This window comes from Mus pahari, chromosome X (assembly GCF_900095145.1).
Source record: "Mus pahari chromosome X, PAHARI_EIJ_v1.1, whole genome shotgun sequence".
NCBI lineage: Eukaryota > Metazoa > Chordata > Mammalia > Rodentia > Muridae > Mus > Mus pahari.
The window spans coordinates 89,392,942-89,403,119 of NC_034613.1; the positions used below are offsets into that span (position 1 = coordinate 89,392,942).

The 10,178-nt window shown below is 41.6% G+C and overlaps 2 pseudogenes across 1 annotated transcript in view; one reads left to right on the forward strand and one right to left on the reverse strand.

The window, feature by feature from the left end:
• LOC110314437 overlaps positions 1 to 10,178 on the forward strand; it is a 40,165-nt pseudogene that overhangs the window by 19,940 nt on the left and 10,047 nt on the right.
• Positions 8,110 to 10,178, reverse strand: part of LOC115063143 — a 12,116-nt pseudogene continuing 10,047 nt past the window's right edge. The window contains exon 8 of the transcript XR_003843023.1: positions 8,110 to 10,160. The product of XR_003843023.1 is annotated as an uncharacterized LOC115063143 (transcript). The remainder of the gene's footprint in view (positions 10,161 to 10,178) is intronic.

Here is a 10,178-nt window from a genome sequence, read left to right on the forward strand (position 1 = left end):
ATGGTTGTGAGCCATCATGTGGTTGCTGGGATTTGAACTCCAGACCTTCGGAAGAGCAGTCGGGTGCTCTTACCCACTGAGCCATCTCACCAGCCCAGCACCCAGCATTCTTAACCAATGAGCCATTTCCTCAGCCCCTTTGTTTGTTTGTTTGTTTTTTAGGGACCAGTAAATTAATTTTAAACCTAGAAAGTCCTCCCTTGTCTAGAGAATTCATGTCTTAGTTCTGCTTTCTATTGGAGCTGAGCTTAGGGTGCGTGCTTGGTTAGGGTGAGTGCTTGGTTAGGGTGAGTGCTTGGTTAGGGTGAGTGCTTGGTTAGGGTGAGTGCTTGGGCTTCCAGCAGTATGCCAGAGAGTTCCAGGCCAGCCAGGACTGCAATGTGAGACCCTGACTCAAAAGTGAAAGGAAAACAAAAGCAAAAACAATTGTCTTTGTGTGTGTGCTTAGTTTAATCTTATCCACTCCACCTTCTCTCCCTGATAGGAGACAAATTTTGGTTCAAGTAAAGCACAGAGGAACCAATTAACCTGAGATTACTTGCAGAATAGCCCTTCCTGACCCTTGAAGGTGCCATATTACACGTTGCTGTTTCTTCTATACACAGCTCTATTTCTTCCTCTTCTTCATTCTTGTGCCAGCTTCACCCCACTGTGCCATTGTGCCAGGAAGGCAGTTTTAATGGTCACTTGCCTGCCCTCTTCTGACCCTGAGCAAGGACCTGGGTTGGGGGGAGGTTTAGGGGGCTGTGGGCTCCACTGGGCCCAGGTGCAACATGGTATGGTGGCTTCCCGCCATGGAATGGGAGGAGGGGAGGCAGGTGTCCCTAAGGACACTGCATCTGTCATTCTCCAGTCTCAGGAAGTGCTGCCTCAGGCTCTGCGACCACAGTGCAGATGGGAGAGGGGCCACGGGACAGAAGGCAAGGATCCCCAGTGCTAGCAGCTGCTGGCTTGGTGACCCATACCTAGCCCAGCTCCTGCCTCCCTCTTGGATGGCAGGGCTGCCAGTCTGGAAACTTCCCCTACCTGATCCTCACGTCTGTTCTCTCTTTCCAGAAGCCCCAGGTCTCCCTGCCCCTGAGTTTCCAAAGATCCTCACCCAGGGGGAATAAGGATGCCCATGCATAGCATGAACCTGTCACTTGCTGGTTGGCTGTAAGACCCGGGCAGCTCACAACTCATGCCTTGGACCTTAACTGCCTGTTTCTAGTTGAGGAACCCAGGCTGAGGAAATCAAGTTATATCACCAAGAGCATTTATTCTAGCAAACCATGAAGGGCGTCATGTGTGCTGGGCAAACCCTCTACCTCTGAGCCATATCCTCAGCCTGGATCCCGCCTTTGAAGAATTGCAGTGTTTGGCTTCTACATGACCAGGGTGACATTAACTACTCAATCAGACAAGGGGGTCCAGCACTGCTGACCCGTGCAGTGACCCTAGCCATCAGGGAAAGGATGCTGGCAGCCCTCCTCTTGACTCTTTTTCTTTCTTTCTTTCCTTCCTTCCTTCCTTCCTTCTTTCTTTCTTTCTTTCTTTCTTTCTTTCTTTCTTTCTTTCTTTCTTTCTTTCTATTTTTTTAAAAATTTATTTTGTTTAAGTACACTGTTGTCTTCAGACACACCAGAAGAGGGCATCAGATCATTACAGATGGTTGTGAGACACCATGTGGTTGCTGGGAATTGAACTGAGGACCTCTGGAAGAGGTCTTAACCTCCGAGCCATCTCTGCAGCTCAGACAAGTCTCTTAAAGCTCAGACAAGTTTTTTATTATAAAATTTTGTACTTTGACCATTTCATAGGTACATAAAATGCGTTCTGCTTACTCTCCCACTCTTAATTCCCTCCCGCCCTGGCCAGCACCCCTTATTCCTTACAAAATGTCTCTGTCATATTTGCTAGGTTTATTTTGTTTAGTGTTTCAGTTTACCTCAGACATCAGTGTGACCCCGAGTTTGGAACTATCAAATTCTCATCAGTGGGCTCATCAGTGTATACGTTTGAGTGTCCCATGCCTCAATCCTTTAGTTGCCAGTAATAAGTGGTAAGGTTTCATGGGCTTCTTGGAATTGGGACAATACTATTTTCCAAAGATGTTAAGATTTAACATAACAGATTCTTGTACCTGCCTCACTCACTTGCAGTACCTGTCTATCTTTCTCTTCTTACCAATCAGATTGTAGATGAGGATGTGGGTTTGTTGGCTGCTTGTATTAGCATAAGATGAACCGATTTTGGGTAAAACGTTGCTTTTCTGGCCCATTGGATGGAAATGAAGGCACGATTTTGTTGGAGCACTTCTACTGGTTAGTGATGGCTAGGCAGAGCCATGTTTAACTATAAACCACTTACAGTACAAACTCTCCTGTGAGAATTTATCTTTTCTCCTAAGAGGCAATCTTACCATTTGGAATTCTAGAACTATCAGAGGCCCCTTTCTCTACTCACAACTTCTTGACAGCCATGTTCTTTCTTTTTTCATTTCATCTTACCTGTACTCCTTAGCCTCAATATTTTGCTTCTCGTGATCTTATTGGATTTGTGTTCTCAGTAGCTTTCTCCTGAACAACTTTGGCGCTAAATTATGAGACCTCAAATTACCCACCAAGGAACTGGCTAGGCCTGCCTGGTGGTGTAGGCCTTTAAATCCCAGCACTCCTGAGTCACTAGCAGACGGATCTCTATGGATTTAGGGCCAGCCTAGTCTACATGAACTTCAGGCCGGCCAGGGCTACCTAATGAATTCCATTATGCAGGGGATTAAAACTGAGGTATTATCATCTGAAAAGCAGGCTTAATGGTGCAAGCCTGTAATCCTAACACAGGAGGATCAGGAGCTCAGTCATTCCGGCCACTTAGGGACTTGGAGTCTAGCCTAGTTCTGGCTCCATGCAAAGGAAAAGGGAAATGTGGCAGTGGTGGAAACATGGCTCATCAGATAAGAGCACTAACTGCTCTTCCAGAGGATCTGAGTTACATTCCGGCTACACACAAGATGGCGCCTGTAACTTCGTTTCCATGAGATCCACCGCCATCTGCTGGCCTAGAAGGGTATAACACCCAAACCTAATGCATAGACATATATGCTGACAAAACTCATGCTCATTAAATAAAATTTAAGGAAGGAAAATATCATATACAGCACATGATGTTTTCAAGACAAAGCATTTTATTTAACAGCAAACTACCCCACTCACCCACCCACCCACCCATCCACCCACACACCCATCCATCCACCCACCCATTCCATCCCACACACGGAACTCATTGTGACATGTTGGTAAGCAACAGTTTTTTTTTTTTTTCAAAGTCTTCAAAACACCCAAGAGTCACAGAAGTTCTGCATTCCGCATCAGTTCACAACGTCCAGGTGTCTTCCATGTGTTTTTTCACAGGTAGTAGGAAGATGACTCCAGTCTTTCAACAACAGATTGGTTTACAAGTTCATTTATGTGACCAAAGCAGATGATGGTAGGATGTGCTTAATCCGGTAACAATACTGATGGCAGTAACTGTGAAAGGAAGGCTTTCAGTTATTTTTTCCTTTGCAAATTCCAGAAATGTAAGCCTATTCCTACCCATACAAAGGGATATTACTGAATCCAGCCAATTTCCACTAATTAAAAGCTAATAATAGTAACACTTTTGATGCCCAATTGAGTTTTAATGAAAATGAAAAAAAAAATTTGTTTGAACTCCCAGACCTCTTCAACCTGGCTCCATCTACTCTGCTCCTTTCGTGTTGCCTGAATGTCGTGATTGGCTTACTGAGTAAAGTCTAGATTCTTTGAAAGTATGCATAAGCTCCAATGAATAAGCTTCGTTACATCAAATTGTGACTTCAGCTTTAAGGCAACTTGGATAAAGAGATCACATTGAATTAATCCGTTTCATTCCCATCTGACTCAAGGCTTAGCTGATAGCCATTTAGATGAAAATAAATTTTCAGAAACATTTAACGAATTAATTTTGTGGAACTGCATTAAAGTCCCAATTTAGATTCCAGATAGACATAGGCTGGACCCTTTCCTTCACTCGGCCTCCTGTCCCACCCTCTGTGAGTGAAAGAAAAATGGAAAGGGTCGAAGCAGTCTGTCCTCCTTGTAGAAGGCATTTTTGATCTTTTTCATGTTCTTTCAATTTGGTCTTTTGTTCCTACAGTTTTCTGATTGTTGTCAATTTTATTATTCTTAAATTTTATGCAAGAATGTTAAATATTGATGTTCTTTTCATCCACTGGCATTATTTTACCATAGCAAACCACCTTGAGTATATTATAGTAGGGAGAACATTTCTAAATTACTGTGCATTAGCATGTAAAAAGGTAAAAGTTTGAACACAGGCAAAATTGGTCAATGTATTTCAAAGCTCAGAAATGGCTTGTTTGCCCTAGGATAATGCAAAGGAGCCTAAGACTGTGGAACTTAGATGGCTGTCATCCTTCCTGACCAGTAGTGGTCAGTCATAGCTAAAATGGGCTAGAAAATTGAGTTTCTTAGCGTGAAGGGCTTCTGTAACTTTAGGGTCAGGCTTGCTACAAAGCCCAGCTTCCCACTCATTGCAGTGGCCAGAGAAGACATGAGGATGAGGGCTCACATTGCATAATACTTGGGGACTAAGTCGTGCCACTACCCAGAAAACAGAACCCCCAATCCAGCACTTCCCTGGGAAGCTATGTCTGTTTGTTTCCTTTTTCCATGTCTCAGGAGCCAAGTGAAGGCCTAAGAAGAGACATGCAAATCCTTATAGAACAGACGAACCAATGAAGCAAATGAATGAATAATAACCTTCCTCCTGGGTTCTAACCTCTGAGGCAATTGTGGAAATTGAGGAAAGTGTCCTTCAGTCTAGAAAACATTTGCGCTAATATTTCTGTTTAATAAAGAGCATCACTCTGCTTTCCGGGGCATCTGTTAGTCACACTAAGTGCCCTTTGGAACAGATGTGTTGCACTTAGCATCCAGTAGCATCTTCTGCAATGTGTGGAACTGAGGAAATAGAGAACCTCTTTTATTATTATTTCCACTCTACCAAGCATGCCCATGAGAAGGGGAGCAACCTTTTATTTCACTCTCCTTCTCCACACCTTGATGTTTTTCCCAGCTAAAGTGAGAGCTGTCGTCTCTTTAAGGTGTGACTGCAGTCCCCTCAGAAACTACTACTGAGGTAAAGTACACTTTCGGTTGCATCCTTTAAATGTCTTTGTTCTTTTCAGTACTTAGAACTGCACTTTCATTACACTCAAGTTAAAAGTATATATGAGTGTGATAGTATATTCTTATAGCTCACATGATGCTGAGCCAGGCAATGAGCAAATACGTTTAGAATTATCGATTCATCTTGATTCTCCTTGGAAACACTTCAACAGTAAGAAAAGGAGAATGGGTAATGAATTAAAGGACAGACTTTAAGTCCTCTTATCCTGGCTTCAAGCTAGGCCAATGAGAAAATGACTTTTGGCGCTTCCTTAACTAGGAACGTCTCCAGTTTATGTTGAAGAAATCTTAGCCTTGGTTGGGTTTTCAAAATTAACTAATTCATCAAGCATAGTAACTTCAAGCAAACAGCCATTATAAATTAAAATATTTACTCAGAAGGCTGGAGAGATGGCTCAGTGGTTAAGAGCCCTGACTGCTCTCTCAGAGGTTCTGAGTTTAATTCTCAGCAACCACATGGTGGCTCACAACCATCTGTAATGGGATATGATGCCCTCTTCTGGTGTATCTGAGGACAGCAACAGGGTACTCACATGAAATATATAATTCTTTAAAAAAATATTATTCACTCAGTAATCAGATATATTCTACAGGCTGGGCATGGGTGTGCACATCTGTAATCTCAGCACTTGAGAAGCTGTAACAGGAGAGTCACCAATTAGAACCAGCCTGGGCTATATGAATGAGACCATGTCTCCTATGATCACTGATCTACACTAGGTCCACCTCACATTTTAGTTGTGGGACCTAGGTTAGCATTTTATATACAATGTTTCATTAGATGTTGCATTCTGCATGCTTGCTTCCCTCCAGCCAATACATCTAGTTTGAGAGGTTCTGGACCACACTGAGTACATAGCATCAGATGCTCTGGCCCTATATTGTCACACCTTTACTGGCAAGGTGCTTGTAATTCATCTCCGGCAGCAGCATTCAACATTTAAGAAAATGGTTGGGAAAAGTACCTCTCAGTGATAAAACCTTTTCCACCTCCTCAGTCAAGCCAACTGGGAAGTATCCTAGACAGCATAGTCCAGTTAGCGTAACATTTAGCATACTGCCTCACAAATCCATTTCTTCTGTTTTCATTTCCTCGTTAAAGTGAATTGAAGTTTTGGTCTAGATCTCACTACTGTGAATACTACATAATGCTAGAAAGCAATCTTTGTTTGCTCAACACATAGCACAGTAAAATTATTATTAGGTAGTGTTAGGTGATAAGCATTCTGATTTAAGTTTCAGCCATTATGAAACTTAGAAACTAATCACTGGTCCCTGATAAAGCCAACAGTTAGGTCCTGGCTTTATAGGACTGTGGACTTCACAAAGCTCCACACAGATCTCTGGGATAAAAGCAAATAGTCATTGCACACCAGGCAAATATTGCATATATATATTTATGGCAGTTTACAAATTATAAATTAATCTCATGCATAATTTCTTTATGTACACAGGACATTAAGAATGCCCTTTGCATCCCAGTGCCTAGCAAGGGCACTGTTTTGCAAGGGCACTGTTTTGCAATAAATGATTGCCATTCAGTATGGTACTCATCAAGTGCTAGCGCTGAATGCTTCATATATTCAGTGGTCCACAGTTACTTATTTACTTTATTTTCACAGTATAATAAATGTGGCAGAATTTTAAAAGCCTGGAAATTGATACCAAGAAAGAAAATGAATTGTTAACATTTATATGGTTCCTCTGAGGTCATAAAACGCCAATGTACATATTATTCTCAAGTGTGGACACAATGAAATGTAAGTCTGTGTATCTCTCCGGTACCCATGAAAGAGAATATACATATGGTAGACAATATTTAGCCTCTAGGTTTGAGATTGACCTCGTTGTCTTCCCAGGCTGGCCTCAAATTTCTGGGCTCAAGTGGTCCTGACACTTCAGCTACCTGAGCTCAGAGCACATGCTACCACACCCAGCTTGTTAACTGTACCTTCCCATTGTGGGCCAAAAAGTACAATGAATATTTTGTAGAGACCATGCCTGTTTTATAGGCAGCTTTATTTCTATAAAAAATTTGTCTTACACTACTGAACCACTTTATAGTTAAGAAAGTACACACAACCATAATGTATTATCATGCCCTTATCACTCAAGTTTTGACTGGTTAAATTAAGCATTATCTCATTCCTTGTGAATGAATAGTATGGAATGCAAACATCCTTAGTTCATGGCAGTTAGTCATGAATATTTCATGTACCCAAAACAATATCGGATACATCAGAGGTAGTATTCATTCATTTGCACACATGGAACAACTGGTAACTGTATAATGCTTTATTTAATGCATTATTTCGTAAATTCTAGTTCTATGGTAATGTCCCCCCTTTGTTATTCCCAGTGCTGAACATGGGTACAGCAGTTCAGAAACTAGAAGGTGATCAGAATAGGGTAATCAATCACCTGAATTTGTGGCCTATTTTGTAGTTTAAAATCAGTTTCCATGTGTTTTCTCTTCTGCTACCTGGTATACTATAACTTACTGAGCCTCGCCAAAGCAGTAGAAGAAACACACTGGCCTTAAGTATATGGATTGTTTTTTCAGTCAAGCCCAGTTCATATATGTGTTTTTACTTGTTATTCCTAGAGCAATCTTTGTGCCTATAGCACATAGAAGCGTAGAATTCAGCTACTCTGTAATACATACTCAGCACTGACTTGGAAGTTACAGTGTGCTTCATGGTTTACATATTCATACATTTCTTGGTTACCTGGCAATATCTTGTTACCGGGGAGTGACCACAGTTAAGCATCACTTCCTTAGTACTTAGCACAAAAAAAATATGCAGGGAAGGAAATTAATGTTACTCAGACATATTCCCTGGCATTTATATCAGGGCTTGATCAATGGACCAGTGTGCCTTTTTCTTACCTTTTGAAAAGGTTTTTTTTTTTTTTTTTTAAAAAAAAAAAAAAAAAAAAAGGAATATGTAACTGAGACCATGGTGGGCCCACAAATCTTCAGGTACTTACAGGCTGATGCCTTATAGGAAAAGCTCTACACTTTCAGATACTAACTATGCATGATTGCCAATGTGCTATGAACATGTTACTTTTTCATCGTGTGTCATTTAACTTCCCTCTTACAGAGGAAGAGGAAGGCACGAATAAGATTAAGCCCATTAAGTAGTCCTCAGAGACTTTCATCATTAATCTTAAAGGTGGGTATTTTAAACCCAGGAGTTCCTTTGGTGAAATGCACCAAGTTACTCGGCCACTACTATGAGCAGGGAGTTCAGATCTCATTTTGTCCCCAAACCATTATTAGAAAGTCCATACCCCTCTCACCTAAGCCCAAAGAAGGAAGGTGCCGCTGGCTGGTGCTTCTCGGAGGGTTGGCACATCTGCATATTATTGCTTGTCTAATTCTTCTCATTGGTCTGGAACAACTCCTCATATTTTCTCTAGATAGCCTGACATTGTTTTCCCCTAACAACCTGATGCTTTCCTTTTCTTGTCAGCTCAGGGCTTCTGAGATAGGGAGGATGACAATACAGTATCTGTATGCATGCTTGTTCCTAGGGGAGTTTCAAAAGTCAGGCTATATACACTGGCTGGATTTTGTTCTGTCTCAAGTAGAGCAGATGTGAAGAGAAATGGAAGTTGTAAAACAAAAACAATTTAACAAATGGCTAAGATCCAGTTTAAAACAGACCCTTGCACAATACTATCCAGCTAAAAATGTATTCCTTTATGGGGAATGGCAACAATGAAAATTACATCTCAAGCGAAGACAGCTTAAATAGAAATATAAGAAATGGAAATGAATGCTGTGGTTGGGGGACAGGTCTCATCTTCGAATTTCCCTTCTTGGTCTTGGGGTTTCTATCCTTCCAGAGTTCTGGGCCATCGGCCTTTATCTCTTAAACATTCTGTCCATATAGGATTGAGTCCTTGGGTCTTATGTTTGGACTTAGCTCAGGTTTTGTGTCCTATGACGTACATAGTTCTCCTCCGTTCTTAGATGTCACAAGGTGTCCTATAGAAACAGTCCCTCTTCTTTGGGTTGTCAGCATTCTGTCCAGCCAGCTCAAGACGGGCCATCTGTGTATTTTGGTCCTTTTAACTTTTGTCTTCTACTTGGGCGTTCACTTCAGATCCACTTGAATCCTGACCGGATGGAATGATGTATTTTGTCTTAGATTATTTCTCAGGGCAGTCTGGTGTGAGGAATGGCTCCACAGGTGACATTCTGGACCTATTGGGAAGGGGCTATGAAGCCCCTGTCACACATGACACACACACACACACACACACATACACATGTACATACAAAGAAATATCCAGGAAAGAATTACTTTAGAATACAAGAGAGACACAGACTTGTAAAGAGACTGAGATGCTCAAAGTGAGCAGAAGGGAGGAAGTAGAAACACAAGCAACAGAATGGTGCTGAGATAAATCACCAAAAGCAAAGATACACAAATACAAAAGAAAACAGAAAGTGGCCCAAGAAAGGCAGGAAAGAAATGTAAACAAGAACTCACTAAGGATAGAAACAGCAGAAAGAAGACTGAAATGGGCTGACAAAGAGAACTCGAACAAAGAACAAGTGGGGTGAGCACAAGAAAGAGAGAGGGACGTATACAACATGTGACCCAAAGGCGAGTCATGAAAGGCAGGAGTGAAAGAAGAGCTAAGAGAAATAGCAACCAGATAGATAAAACAGAGAGCCATAGCTAGTCAAGACAAGGCAGATCACACAGGCACCAGAGAAAGTGAAACAAAGCTCAAAGCTCTGCAAGAAAGAACATGCAAGAGAAACATGGGAATAGGTAAGACACACTGCAGGACAGAAAAGACACACAGAGGAAGGAAGCCATGCAAAGGAAGGAAGGAATAGATGTAACAAAGAATTAGACACACAAAGAAGTAAATACATATAACAAGGAAGAAATAGACACACAAAGCAAGGAAGAAAGACACACAAAGCAAGGAAGAAATAGA